The following is a 13,623-nucleotide window of genomic DNA, read 5'->3' as shown; positions in this document are numbered from 1 at the left end:
GACTGGCTTTTACATTGCCCTTTGCAGTGGAAACCATGGTTCTGGTTCCCTCCTGCTTCTGAAATATTTTTCCTTTTTTTTTCCCCCTTCCTTGGTAGTTGCAGTTTCCCCTTTTATGTTTTGCCCAGCAGTCTGAGAATGTGAATATTGCTTTCTGGAGTGGGAATCTTGAGGATTAAGGGGGAGCAGAGTGAAAGGAAAGTGGGAAACTGCATCAGAACCACTGACAACAGCAAAGCCAGCTGGGAAGTGGTCCCGAAGCCGTTAATTCTGCTAGTGTTCTGTTGTCGTTGTTTTTTCTTTTTTTAACTCGCACCTCTTAGTTGACAAGAGAACTTGCATTGAGAATATCTGAGATGGAGGGAAAAAGTTACCTAGCTTGAGGAGGTCCCTTTTTATTGCCTGAGCCACAGACTCCTGGGGCTGATCAGAATGAATCCACCCGGAGCCTTTTGTCAGTAGGATTTAGTTTAACTTTGTGTTGCTGTTTAGTAGTTGGGGATCGCTTAGAAGAATGCTTTTGTAGCTGCAGTTCTAGGATGAACTTCCTGTGATGAGGAACTGCTTGAGATTGAGTCAGTCTATTTTGTTTACTGGATATAATCATGAAACTGATTTTGGGAGCTGAGTGGATCCATAAACAGTTTCTGACCTATCTGAATGATACTTAGGAATAGGCAGAGGAATTGAGAGGAAATTTGAGAAGAAACTACGTAGATAAAAGAGAATTACAAAGCTGTCAGAGACTTGAAGTTCTTTCACCTATCCTTATGCTTCCAGACCAAAAAGTATGTAAACCACTGTACTGCTAATCTATTTGAGGGAGTGAAATGTGACCACATATATTGGATTGTATTATTGTAAGAGCCTTACGTTTAAAACTTGATAGAAAAGACTTTCTCTGTGTAATTTTAAAAAAGGATTTAAAAGGCACACAGTTCCCAAAGGTAGACTGTGTGGATACTTTAATCTGGATGCAGGAATTTGATGGATTCACACCACAACTATTGTTGCCAGTTTTTTAAACAATTTTAAATTGAAGGATAATTGCTTTATAGAATTTTGTGGTTTTCTGTCATACATACATCAGCAAGAATCAGCCATAGGTACACCCTCCCTCCCAATATTTTTTAAATTAAAAGTTTTTTTTTTCCAGTTTTTAAACTTTATTTCTTTACTTTTTACCTGTTGATCTCTAGGCTTATCTGTCACATATTGAAAACATAGTTTTCTAAATTTTAAAAGAAGAATGATTTTGATTATATGTCCAATGATGCAAGTAAATGTTTCCTTCTTTTTGTCCCCAGTGTTGAAAGACCTTGTACTTTGTTGTTTGCTTTGTTATGAATATTGTGGAATCAGACTCACACCATCGGTTAACAATTAAGGACATAAGAATTTTAAACAAGCATTAAAAAACTATACTTTTATATTGTTATTAAAGAGAAAGATCCATAGGACAAATTATTCCTCACATTTTTCCCTTACAGGGTTAAAGCCCACTGACTTTGAGATGTCAAAGTATAAGGGTTTTGGTGTTTAACGTAAGGCACTTGTAGACATTAACTTATTATGGAATTAATAAATGTTTAAATTAGAGTTTACTTTGAATTTGGAAGGTGGGAAAAACTGAGGCTCAGAGTGGTTAAGTGACTTTTCAAGGTCGCATAGCAGACCTAATAATAAGAGCCTCAGTATGAAAAGTATTGAATGCTGGACAATCAGGAATAATTTTTTCTGGTAAGTATCTCTAGGATTTGTTTTAATAATCCAAAAGTATAGTTAGGAGGGAAGAGTTTACATTTATATTGAGGGGGGAAAACAACCTACATGTAGTGAGAGATATTTGAGAGTCTTCAGTATTTCAACTATGTCTGAAAGTTTTAAATTTTGAATATATTGTCTGTACTTTGTTTCACTGGGTCCAGGGGGAGTCAAGCTGCTGCTTTTTATTACAGCTAAGACTTTTTATTAAGCTAAGAACCAGAGAGCATGTGCATGTCTAAAGATGGCAACTCTATTTATGATTGAGTTGATGTTTTAGTTAGACTTCTAATATTTGTGGTGATAAAAGCAGAAATGTCTTACTAGCCACTGTTGATTACCTATTGTACTCTGATGGGTATTGCTCAGCAACTTGGTGCAGTAGACACAGATTAAACAGTGGTAGTGTTCCATCTTGACATTGTGAGCTCAAGTCCTTGTTTCCAAGTGGGTAAAATAACATTGCACCTAAGCCTAGTATTTATGGCAACTGAGCAATTCCTAACGATTTAAAAAGTAAGTACTACTTTGATTAGGGATGGAACTTGTGAAGGTAGACAGCCAGAAAGCTGAATGTGTAAAGTTATATCTTCTGCTGCTCCTTAACCTGCCTGTAGGGTGCTAAATAGTAAGTTTCTAAATTGAAATTAGCAATTTTAGGTGTGGGTGTGTAGCTTTAATTTGTGGCTCATTAGCCAGGTTACTTAAATTAGAGAGAACCTTCTTACCTGCCTCACCTAGCTTCATATGCCCAATTTCTGTAGGACTTTGTTCCTGAAAGGGAGTATAGAAAAACTGGTTATATGCAGGTTTTTGTTTTAAGAAGTTGAGAAAGATACCATCAAATGATTTGTTGTAAATATACATTTTCCACATCTGATCAAGTAAAAGCGCTATATAAAAAGCCAAAAAATAACATTTTTAAAGAACATATTAGAGAGTAAACTCGGATTTAAAAATTTTTAATACTAACTTATTGGTGGTTGTAAATTAAATGCTAATCAGAATGTTCTTTGAATATGTGGTATAAAACTTATGTTATAAAATGATTGGCAAGCGTCTTTGAAGTAACAGACTACATGTTAATTGGCCGTATAGATTTGTAAAACTTTGAAGTTGCTTTGGATTTAAAAAAAAAACAAACTCCTTAGCCTTGTTCTTAAAGCCTGGTCTGCCATTGTTGTAAGGCCTTATGAGTAGTTGAAAATGAATATTCTTTTGGCAAAGGGTATGGTGAGTGAGAAAAAATTGCTTATTTATTCTGGAACTCATCTTTTAAAAACGATTTCCAACTGGTCCTCAATTAGTTCTCTGTGCTCCCTCACTCTTCCCACCTTTAGCATCTAATTGAGTTTTTCTTTATGTGAGCTCCTTCCTTTTCGCCTTCAAACTTACTAAGATTTCTTTTCTCTTAAATGTTTGGTTGGTCTTGTACCTTTCTCTGTATAGATCCGTCTTTTTTTTCCTTTTGTTGCCAGATGCCTGCCGCCTCTCGTTTATCCACCTATGTCCTCTGTAACTCTATGAAAAAACTAGCTCCTGCCTCTTGCTTTCCTTCTGGATTGCTGCTTTCTTGAAAGTGATGCCTTCTGGCAAAACAGTGGTTTTTTGATCAACTGTAATGCCACTGTGGTGGTCCATTGCCCCTGGAAACCAGTCTCGAATTCCCAAGGCACAATGCTGTCTTGTATGTATGCTTGCAGATCCATCCTTCACCCTTGGACAGATGTGCATTTTTTGTCATATGGTGCTGCCCACCGTTGAACTGCAGTTCCTAAATGAAGGTGTGAGTTTTGTCCTGCTCTTTACAGCCTCAGTCCTCATACTAGCCATTAGATCTCTGTGGATCCTGTATTTCCTTTTTTTTGGAATTGACTAGAAAAATCTGTAAGATTTCTTTCTAGTTTAAATATTTGATGACCTTAATACTTTTAACAGCATCTCCCTGTGCCACAATGGTCTGTGGGGAGCTGACCCCACTTAATTTACCTAACATTTTCTCGTTTTGTCTCTGTGCACCTATGTCGCAGGCAAGCTGGCTCAGTCTCTACTGTGTATGTCAAGCTTATTGCTGCTTGTCTGCCTCTGTTTATACCAGCCCCTGCCTAAATGCTTTTATTCCTCTTTTATCTTTTTCTAATTCCTGTCCACACTTAAATGGGTAGCTCGAGCTTCATTTTTCCCATGAAGTCTTTATAGACTAAACTCACTGCGTCCTCACTTCTTCATGTGCTTGTCACCTCAGGTTCTACAGAAACACCCTTTAAGGTGTCTCCCCTTGGAAGGGTTGATTGAACATAGCTTAGCATTCTTTTCTTTTCTCTTCTCTTTTTTATCAAATGGAGTGTAAACTTTCTGAAAAGCAAGAACTCTCTGTGAGAATTCTACTAATAGTCACCCCAGGGCCCAGCAGAGTTATAAGCACACATTGAGTCATTGATGGAATGTTTTTCATATGATTCTTGGTTCAAAGGTAGACTGGCTAACAGGAGTGGTAATTTGGCTTTATTTTAAATGCAAATAACTGAATTTTATTAATAATTTAGTGTTTATGGTGGCCTCCATCTTATAAGTGATACTTTAACTGGGAATAGGTTTTTAACAAAAGAAAGCTTTAAGGAGGAACTTGTACCTATTTATATTTCCTCCAACAGAGCTAGCATTTTTGAATCAAGTTTCAGATCTGATTGACTACCTTTGTGATCTTGAATTTGTCACTTACTTTTAGTGTCAAGTCTGCATAAGGAAAATTTTTTGCAGTAATCTGATAGGATAAATTAAAAGACACTTGCTCCTTGAAAGAAAAGCTATGACCAACCTAGACAGCATATTAGAAAGCAGAGACATTACTTTGCTGACAAAGGTCCGTCTAGTAAAAGCTATGGTTATTCCAGTAGTCATGTATGAATATGAGAGTTGGACCATAAAGAAAGCTGAGTGCTGAAGAATTGATGCTTTTGAACTGTGGTGTTGGAGAAGACTCTTGAGAGTCCCTTGAACTGCAAGGAGATCAAAACAGTCCATTCTAAAGGATATCAGTCCTGAATAGTCGTTGGAAGGACTGATGGTGAAGCTGAAACACCAATACTTTGGCCACTTGATGCGAAGAACTGACCCGTTGGAAAAGACCCTGATGCTGGGAAAGATTGAAGGCAGGAAGAGAAGGGGACGACAGAGGATGAGGTGGTTGGATGGCATCACTTACTCGATGGACATGAGTTTGAGCCAGCTCTGGGAGTTGGTGATGGACAGGGAGGCCTGGCGTGCTGCAGCCCGCGGGGTTGCAAAGAGCTGGATACGACTGAGCGACTGAATTGAACCGAACTGATAAGATAATGAATGTGAAATGCTTTGAAAAGACTAAGATTATTCAAATGTAAAATTTATACATTTTCTATATAGCTGACTGATGATTGTATATTTACCAAATAAAGGAAGGTGACTAGTCTCTGGATGTTCCCCCTTATGTACCTTGTCCAATATATACCTCAGTTTAGTGATCATTAACAAATGCTTAGGGTACTGAGAGGGTCCTTAGGTAACCTACCACGAATGACTGTAATCTGTTTTCGTGCTTTATCATCTGTTTGTGGCATACATAATAGATGGCTGTTCACGTTTGGAAAGTGTAATAGAAAAATGTCATAAAGTGTTGTGTGGCTTGTTATATTAGATTTAATATTGTTTTATTAGATTTTAAATATTGCTACACTTTTTATTTGACACTTTTGGCCAATAGGATGTTAGAGTCTTAAATCTGCTGCCTTTTTTTTTTTTTTTGAATGTGTTTAGCATGGAGAATTTTGTCCTTAAAGCAAAGGTTAGAGATACAACTGTAAGCATGCTTTATTTTTGCATCTTTATTCTTTACGCAGACTGCTGTAGGGCATTTTGTTTTATTTTCAAATTTGGTGTTATGAGGTCCTGTGTAGACTCTCTGTTGTTGCATTATAGCAACATACTTTGCAGGGTGAGCCTTGTATTAATTAAAAACATGTGCTTTGCACATGTGTTCCCTAGGTCTCAGTCTACTCTTCATTGGGGGGTTTGTGTGTATCTGTGTGTATATAAGACAGTGGACGGGGAGGGATAGGAAAGCTCATTCTTTAAAGGAAGTTTAAAGAGAAGAATGTTCTATAGAAGAAGTAGAAGGGGAGGTTTGTGGTCAGCTTAAACTGTTAAAAGGCTTAGAATCAATACTGAAGTAGAATATAGGCATCTTAAGCTCTTCCTTTGCTGAGGATTGACTTGAATTTATAAAAAGCATTGGCTTATTCTGTCTGACATCTTTTAGACTACCCCATTTTCTTGGGGGTGGAGAGGGAAAGATGAGACAAACTTTGTTTTGACCTTGAAGAATAGAAAAGTTAAGGTGTTTTTACATTGTGATGACTGTGAATGAAGTTTAAGATTTCAGCAGTAAAATACCTGTTTCATGCTGTGTGGTAGAGCCTTCAGTAAACAGAGTACACTCAGAGGTTGTGCTGAAGAGAATTTTAACACTGTACAATATAAATAACTGGAATTGATAGTGCCTCCAGTAAACTCTCTTCAGGTACCTGCAGTGATGGCAGATTTGACCACTTCAGATGTTATATGGCTGAGATATATAGTTATATTCTTCGGTTTTCTGAGAGTGGCTTTTGAACCATTGACTATATCATCAAAAGGGCTTCTGTTAAGAAAGCCCCAAGGTAATATGGAATGCCATCCTGTTATAATGAAGAATTGGAATTATCCTCTAAACTTTACATATTTTTGCTATAAATGGTACTAATTACTTTGCAGTAGCAGTAACTTGAGGTGCAGACTTCCAGATTGCATGTTTTCTTTAAACCACAGCCTGGCACTCTTTTGGTTTGGCTTAGGGTTGCCCCTACAGTCTGCAAGCTGTTGCCTGCCCCTATTCATATATTATAGTTTGGAGTGTCTTAGCCTGTTGAATTTCAGAGAACTTAAAACTTTTTCTTGTGATATTCTTACCCCTTCCCCTTCACATCCCCCAAGCAGGGTGTTGTGTCTAGTGCAAGAGGCATGAATATTTACTAAATAGCAGGACGTTTAGAAATTTACTTTAAAGGACTTTTATTTAATTTATTTTCAGTCATAGTTTTATATCCAGATGATGGCCTTGTGGGTAATTATGGGTCATAAGGACCTCAAGCAACCCGTTTCCATCTAATTGTTGACAGCTAGCCTTGGATAGTCCTCATAGTAATTTGGGCATGAGAAAACCCCTCTTACTGTCTCAATTTTGTGATGACAGTCAAGAGCTCTTTCTCTTACTACACAGTATACTGAGCAGTTTTCAGTGTGACCTTGGGCAAGTCAGCCTCTCTGAACTTGAGTTTTCTGGTTGCATCTGTAAGTTGGGGGTAATACCTGGCTTTACTTACATCATGGGCTTGTTTAGTGTCTTGGGTATGAATCTTTTATGTGAAAGGAAGCTGTAAATAATCATAAAAATGTATTATCATAATTATTATCCTGTGCAGCATTTTTTCTCTTTTCTTTATAGTTTGGTGATTATTATTATTTCTATAATGCGTGGAAAAACAAGCTAGAGAAGCAAAGCAACTTGTTCATTATCATATGACATGTGATTGAGTTTAAACTAGAGTGTGGGTGTCTTAATCCTTAGAGCAGTAACTTCCAATAAATAGAGCTTTACAAAAAAGGTCTAAATTTTGTGAACAGATAGCACAAATATGTAAAGAGAGGAAAGTATTATTGCTTCTTCACTCAAAAATAACATGTTTTATGTTCTTAAGAGAGAATCTTTTATGTTCATAAGAGAGTTCATATGGAAATCTTTTTTTCGGTTGGCCATGTGTTAGACATACCTTTTAAGCATTGTATACTGATTTCATTGTTTATCATTCTTTTCACCTTATCAAAACTTTTCAGGCTGTTAGTGGAAGTTGTAACATTGTTCCCCTTTTATTTTTAGTTTTATGACATTTTATAACTCACCGCAGATTTTTAGGTGAAGTGAGTTGAATTCTGAAGGTGAGAGTGTAGAATTTGTGAGAATACCAACAGGAATGTATAGTTATAAATATGACAGTATGTTTTTATTTGATTCTTTTATCTGGTATTTCACAGTTAAGTTTTGTAAAGTTGGTTTTCATACTCTTAAGAACATTCCATTGAGGATTTGATCAAATTGGAAGGCACCCTTTTAACCTTCGGTTGGATTTGAGTGCCTTGTTCTGTTGGATTCCTGAGTCTGTCTTTCTTTTTGCCCATCTGCTTTCCTTCCTCTGTCTGCTTTTTGAAACCCCTCACCCCCAGCAACAACTTTCACAGCGTTCACTTTGTCTTTTGGAGTACCTTTCCAAATCTTTTGTCCTCATCAGTGCCTTTCACTTCTGTCCCAGCTCAGGGCTGGGAAGATGTTTTGCCTTTATTCTCTAAGCAGATCATCTTCCTTTTGGGTAATGGACTAAGTGGGAAAGACAAGAGCCGTTTGTATTTCCTGTTATGTTTCAATTTTTGGCCTCTGATAACTGAATTTGCAGTAGGGAATGGGAGAGAGAGAAGGTGTTGTTTTGGTCAGATGTTGGCAACAAAGATCAGTGAAGACCTGTGCTCTGGTTTCTGCCTTGACACAAACTACCTTTGCTATATTAATGTAAATCTCAATTCTGAGCTATTTCTTTGATCTGTTAAACAGGAAAAATATAATCTGACTGTCTAAAACTTTTCTAATTCTTAAAATAGATTGATTTCTGTTTTTTTTTTTAAGCCAGTCCTCTGACTGAAAAAATAATTCTAGTCACTAATTGATTAGTTACAGTTAGAAGGAATCTGAGATTATTTAAATCCACTTCTGCAAGAGCCCTGACAGATGACTGTTCAATCTCTCAGTCAGTTCAGTTCAGTTGCTCAATCATGTCTGACTCTTTGCGACCCCATGGACAGCAGCACGCCAGGCTTCCCTGTCCATCACCAACTCCCAGAGCTTGTTCAAACTTATGTCCATTGAGTAGGTGATGCCATCCAACCATCTCATCCTCTGTCGTCCCCTTCTCCTCCCACCTTCAATCTTTCCCAGCATCAGGATCTTTTCCATTGAGTCAGTTCTTTGCATCAGGTGGCCAAAGGATTGGAGTTTCAGCTTCACCATCAGTCCTTCCAATGACTACTCAGGACTAATTTCCTTTAGGATGGACTGGTTGAATCTCCTTGCAGTCCAGGGGACTCTCAAGAGTCTTCTCCAACACCACAGTTCAAAAGCATCAATTCTTCGGTGCTCAGCTTTCTTTATAGTCCAACTCTCAGGTCCGTAAACTCTCACACCTTAAAGTCTAGTAAGAGAGAAGAATGAAAAGAAAATTATGGTGAATGTTACGATGAATGTATAGGATACAATGGGAGTGGGTAAGAGGAGCCCTTAATTTAGCCTGGGCAGTCAGGGAGAACTTGACAGAAAGTGAAGCCTGGACTGAGCTGTCAATCATGTAGGTTCTTGCATGTCTTACTAAAATGTTGAAACCCTCGTTTAAGGTTTTGGATGAATGTAATTGCATCTAATGGCTTATGCTTTAGTAGGAGCAGTTGAAGAATATAATAAAGGGAAATATACAGTGAAGTACCATAGGAGGTAGAAGAAGAATGGGATCTAAATTCAGGTGGTGAATTTAGAGACTGAGATGGCAGAGAAGGAAACAGTGGATTTGGTTTATAACAGCTGTTGGAGTAAATGAGAGAGAGAGAGTGCAGTTTAAGGACGTTTAACAGTACTGGGCAGTGTTAAGGATTCAGCTGGATTTGGAGACAACGTCTTTGTTATGGTTTTAGTCTCTAGAATTGCAGAGATCAAGGAACGTTGAGGATCAGATGCTGGATAGGTGGTCCACCTTGACATTGAAGTCACCTAGATCCGGGTTCCCAGATTCAGCAAATAGAAATAATGGATGCCCAGTTAAATGTGAATTTCAGATAAGCAATGAATATTTAGTATAAATGTTTCCCAATTATTGCATGGGATATACTAAAAATACTACTCATACCTTTTTGAAAATTCAGGTTTAATTGGGAGTCCTGTATTTTATCAAGCAACACTAACCTGGATGGTGGTCGATGTGTGAAGTTGAGGAAAAACTGAGCCAGGACTCAAATTGTTTTGATGATGGGGGAAGTATCTAGAAAATTGGTAGGTGATAGTGACAAAGTTTGTAGTGAGTAGCACATGAGTCATGAGCCTCAAGGAAGAGTGGGGCGAGTAGAAAAGTTTGGCCTCCTAAAGTCTTCTATTCATTGTTCCTAATTGTCTTCTCTGTAACGCTTTAGAGTGTTTCTCTTTTTACTTTAAAAATGTTTGAAGACAAATCTTAAGTATTCCTCAGGGTTGTCCCCCCCCCCCCCAAGTATATTATTCATTCAATTATTTTTTATAGATCAGATCAGATCAGATCAGTCGCTCAGTCGTGTCCGACTCTTTGCGACCCCATGAATCGCAGGGACCGGATGCCATGATCTTTGTTTTCTGAATGTTGAGCTTTAAGCCAACTTTTTCACTCTCCACTTTCACCTTCATCAAGAGGCTTTTGAGTTCCTCTTCACTTTCTGCCATAAGGGTGGTGTCATCTGCATATCTGAGGTTATTGATATTTCTCCTGGCAATCTTGATTCCAGCTTGTGCTTCTTCCAGCCCAGCGTTTCTCATGATGTACTCTGCACATAAGATAAATAAGCAGGGTGACAGTAAACAGGGTGACAATAAACAGGGTGACGTCCTGTTGAGTTTGCGTCTTAATTGCTGAGGAGTGAGTTAACCTGGGTGAGAGTCAAGCTTAGTATTTTGAAGAGTGATTGTGAGGGTCGGGAGGAGACACGGTGCTGCCTGCCCTTTTTCATAGGGCTCTGCAAACCGAAGATTTGAGGTAATGTTTGTGAAGGTAGTCTGTAAACTTGCTTCAGGAAGGTAAGAAGTCTGTAAACTTGCTTCAGGAAGGTAATGGTGTTTTTTATAGAACACACCATTAAGTATTTCACTGTCATGGTGCTTTTTTCTCTTGGTGCAGTTGGTGGTCAGTATTCAGGCATATCATTTTTCATCTTTTTTCTAAGTGTTTTTGTATCTGAGGGTATTATTTGAGTCTTTAAAAAAGAAGGCTTAAAAATTGCCGAGCTTCAGGTGCTTTGTACTTTTGGTATTCATCTGATTACTGGTACAGTTAACCTAACAAAGAGCATGCGTGTGCATGGGTATTTTTTTAAAAAAAGCTTTTTTATGCAAAGTTTTAAACATGTGCAAAAATAGATGATTATAAATGAAGCCCCATGTACCCATTACCCGGCTTCTACTTAGTTTTGTTTCATCGATACTCCTACCCATTTCCTGCTCAGCTTCTCTTCATTATTTTGAAGCAATCCCAATTCTCATTTCTGCATGACTTATTCTTAACTCATGCTGACTTTAAGAGCTTCGTGATAGAGAGACAGTACTCAATGGGGAAGACTTGAGTTTGCGTCCTAATTGCTGAGGAGTGAGTTAACCTGGGTGAGAGTCAAGCTGAGTATTTTGAAGAGTGAATGTGAGGGTTGGGAGGAGACACGGTGCTGCCTGCCCTTTTTCATAGGGCTCTGCAAACCGAAGATTTGAGGTAATGTTTGTGAAGGTAGTCTGTAGACTTGCTTCAGGAAGGTAAGATTTCGTTATTAGTAAACGCTGCTTCCTTCTCTTAAGTGCTTAAAAGTCATCTGCATAGTAATCAGTCCTAGAATTATTTGGGTGTTGACATTAAATTAAGGTCATAGTCCTGAAGTGACTTTTCACCTTTATCCATCCCTGCATTTTGAGGCACCCTCTTCTCACTCCTAGTCTGATGCCTTATTTTTCATGAGTTCTCAAAGTTCACTCCCCTTGTGACATTTCAGAATTTTCATCTCTACCCTTGGATTAATTCATATAGACTTGAGATAAAGCAGATAGGTGGGGTTTATGCTGTATTTTAGGTGTTTTGATGGCTGGCAAAAATGTTCTTTTTAAATTTGAAAATAATATTGTTTTCTGCTAAAACAGAAGTGAAATTGAATTGTATAATTCTATTTTCAGTCTCCTATTGGTATTATATTGTTGTTGTTTAGTCGCTCAGTCGTGTCTGACTCTTTTGCAACCCCATGGACTGTGGGGATTTCCCAGACAGGAATACTGGAGTGGGTTGCCATTTCCTTCTCCAGGGGATCTTCCAGACCCAGGGGCCAAGCCCGTGTCTCCTGCATTGGCAGGTGGATTCTTTACCACTGAGCCACCAGTGAAGCCCAGTTGGTGTTATACCATGTATTCTTCTCTAATGATTCTTGTCTTTCCTTCTTCGTCATCTTGATCTTAATATATTTTTGTATATATTTAATGTGCTTAACATATTAAGTATATTTAATACATTTAATAATATATTTATAATATATAAATATATAAGATATGATATATTTAATATATGAAGCCTTTACATATTTATTTTAGCATCTTCAAAGTCTTTAGTGATTCTGAACTTTTAACTTTTTATATTCATCTGTTGGTTTGTTTGTTATGTGTAGTCTATGTTCTTTGTCAAATGTCCTTATCAGTACTCTGCTAGGGATGGGGGGAGAGGAGAAACAGGCACATTAGTTTATTTTTATTTTTTTGGCCATGTTGGGCAACTTGCAGGATTTTAGTTTCCCAACTAAGCATTGAACCCATGCCATGGCAGTGAAAGTCTGGAATTCTTACCACTAGGCCACCATGGAACTCCCACATTAGCTTTTTTAGAAATGTCAGCTTTACTGGGATCACTTAAGACTCTTGTTAAAAGTACGGATTTCCCGACCACGCAGAACATCTAAGGGAGACCTGCGTGCTGCAGTTCATGGGGTCACAGAGTCAGACACAGCTTAGCAACTGAACAACAACAGTGACAACGACAACTGATTATCTCTGAGTTCTAGAGTTTAAAAAACTCTCCCCAGGTCATTCTGATGTGTGTCTGGGCTTGTGAATGACTCTTAGGGTATTGCACGGAGACTTCAGCTGCTGGGTAGTATTTAGTAGGTCATCTATACCACTGCAACAAGTAGAAAAAACTGAACTTTTAAAATTGCATTTTAAAAAATATTGGAGGACTGTAGAAGTAATGATGACTAGGTTAATTAAAATTAATTAATTAAAAAATTCCAGATATAGAAGAGCCCTTTGTAAGGTGAAAAGAGAATTGCTAACATTTGCTGATTCTGGGCACAGACTGAAGAAAAAGAATAAACCAGAGGTGAACTGCATCTTGCTAAAACTTCAGCATAGTCCTGACACATTTCAGTTCATGAAATAGATTGTAATGGTTGTTCTTTCTCATCCCTTTTGTGTGATAGAGTAGATGGAGAATGCTCACTGGGAAGATATATTCTGGGGTTTCTGAGGCTCTTTCATTTACCATATCCAGTGTGCAGTGAGCCATTTCTAAAAATTTGAAAAGGTGGAAAACTGTGATCCATAATCCAGAAGAAAAATAAATAACAGAAGTAGAAAGTGAAAGAAAGTGTTAGTCACTCAGTCGTGTCCCAACTCTTTGTGACCCCTTGGACTGTTGCCCGCCAGACTCTTCTGTCCATGGGATTCTCCAGGCAAGAATACTGGAGTGGGTTGCCATTTCCTTCTCCAGGGGGTCTTCCGGAGCCAGGAATTGAACCCGCATCCCTTGCATCTCTGGCATTGGCAGGCAGGTTCTTTACCACTGAGACACCTGGCACTGCCTGGTAATTAAAATTATCAGATGGGGACTTTAACCGTAATATGCTAAAGAAAATATAAGAAAAAGTGGAGAATCTATAGAGAATTCGAATTCATGAAAAGGAATTAAATGGATATTTTGGGAATGA

At 38.0% G+C, this 13,623-nt stretch overlaps 1 protein-coding gene across 7 annotated transcripts in view; it reads left to right on the top strand.

Moving 5' to 3' along the window:
- Window positions 1-13,623, top strand: part of NF1 (neurofibromin 1) — a 323,089-nt gene that overhangs the window by 65,709 nt on the left and 243,757 nt on the right. The window lies entirely within an intron of this gene.

Source organism: Bos javanicus, chromosome 19, assembly GCF_032452875.1.
Source record: "Bos javanicus breed banteng chromosome 19, ARS-OSU_banteng_1.0, whole genome shotgun sequence".
In the NCBI taxonomy this organism is placed as follows: Eukaryota; Metazoa; Chordata; class Mammalia; order Artiodactyla; family Bovidae; genus Bos; species Bos javanicus.
Note: the sequence above shows the minus strand (reverse complement) of the source record. Positions and strands in the feature narration are given on the sequence as shown.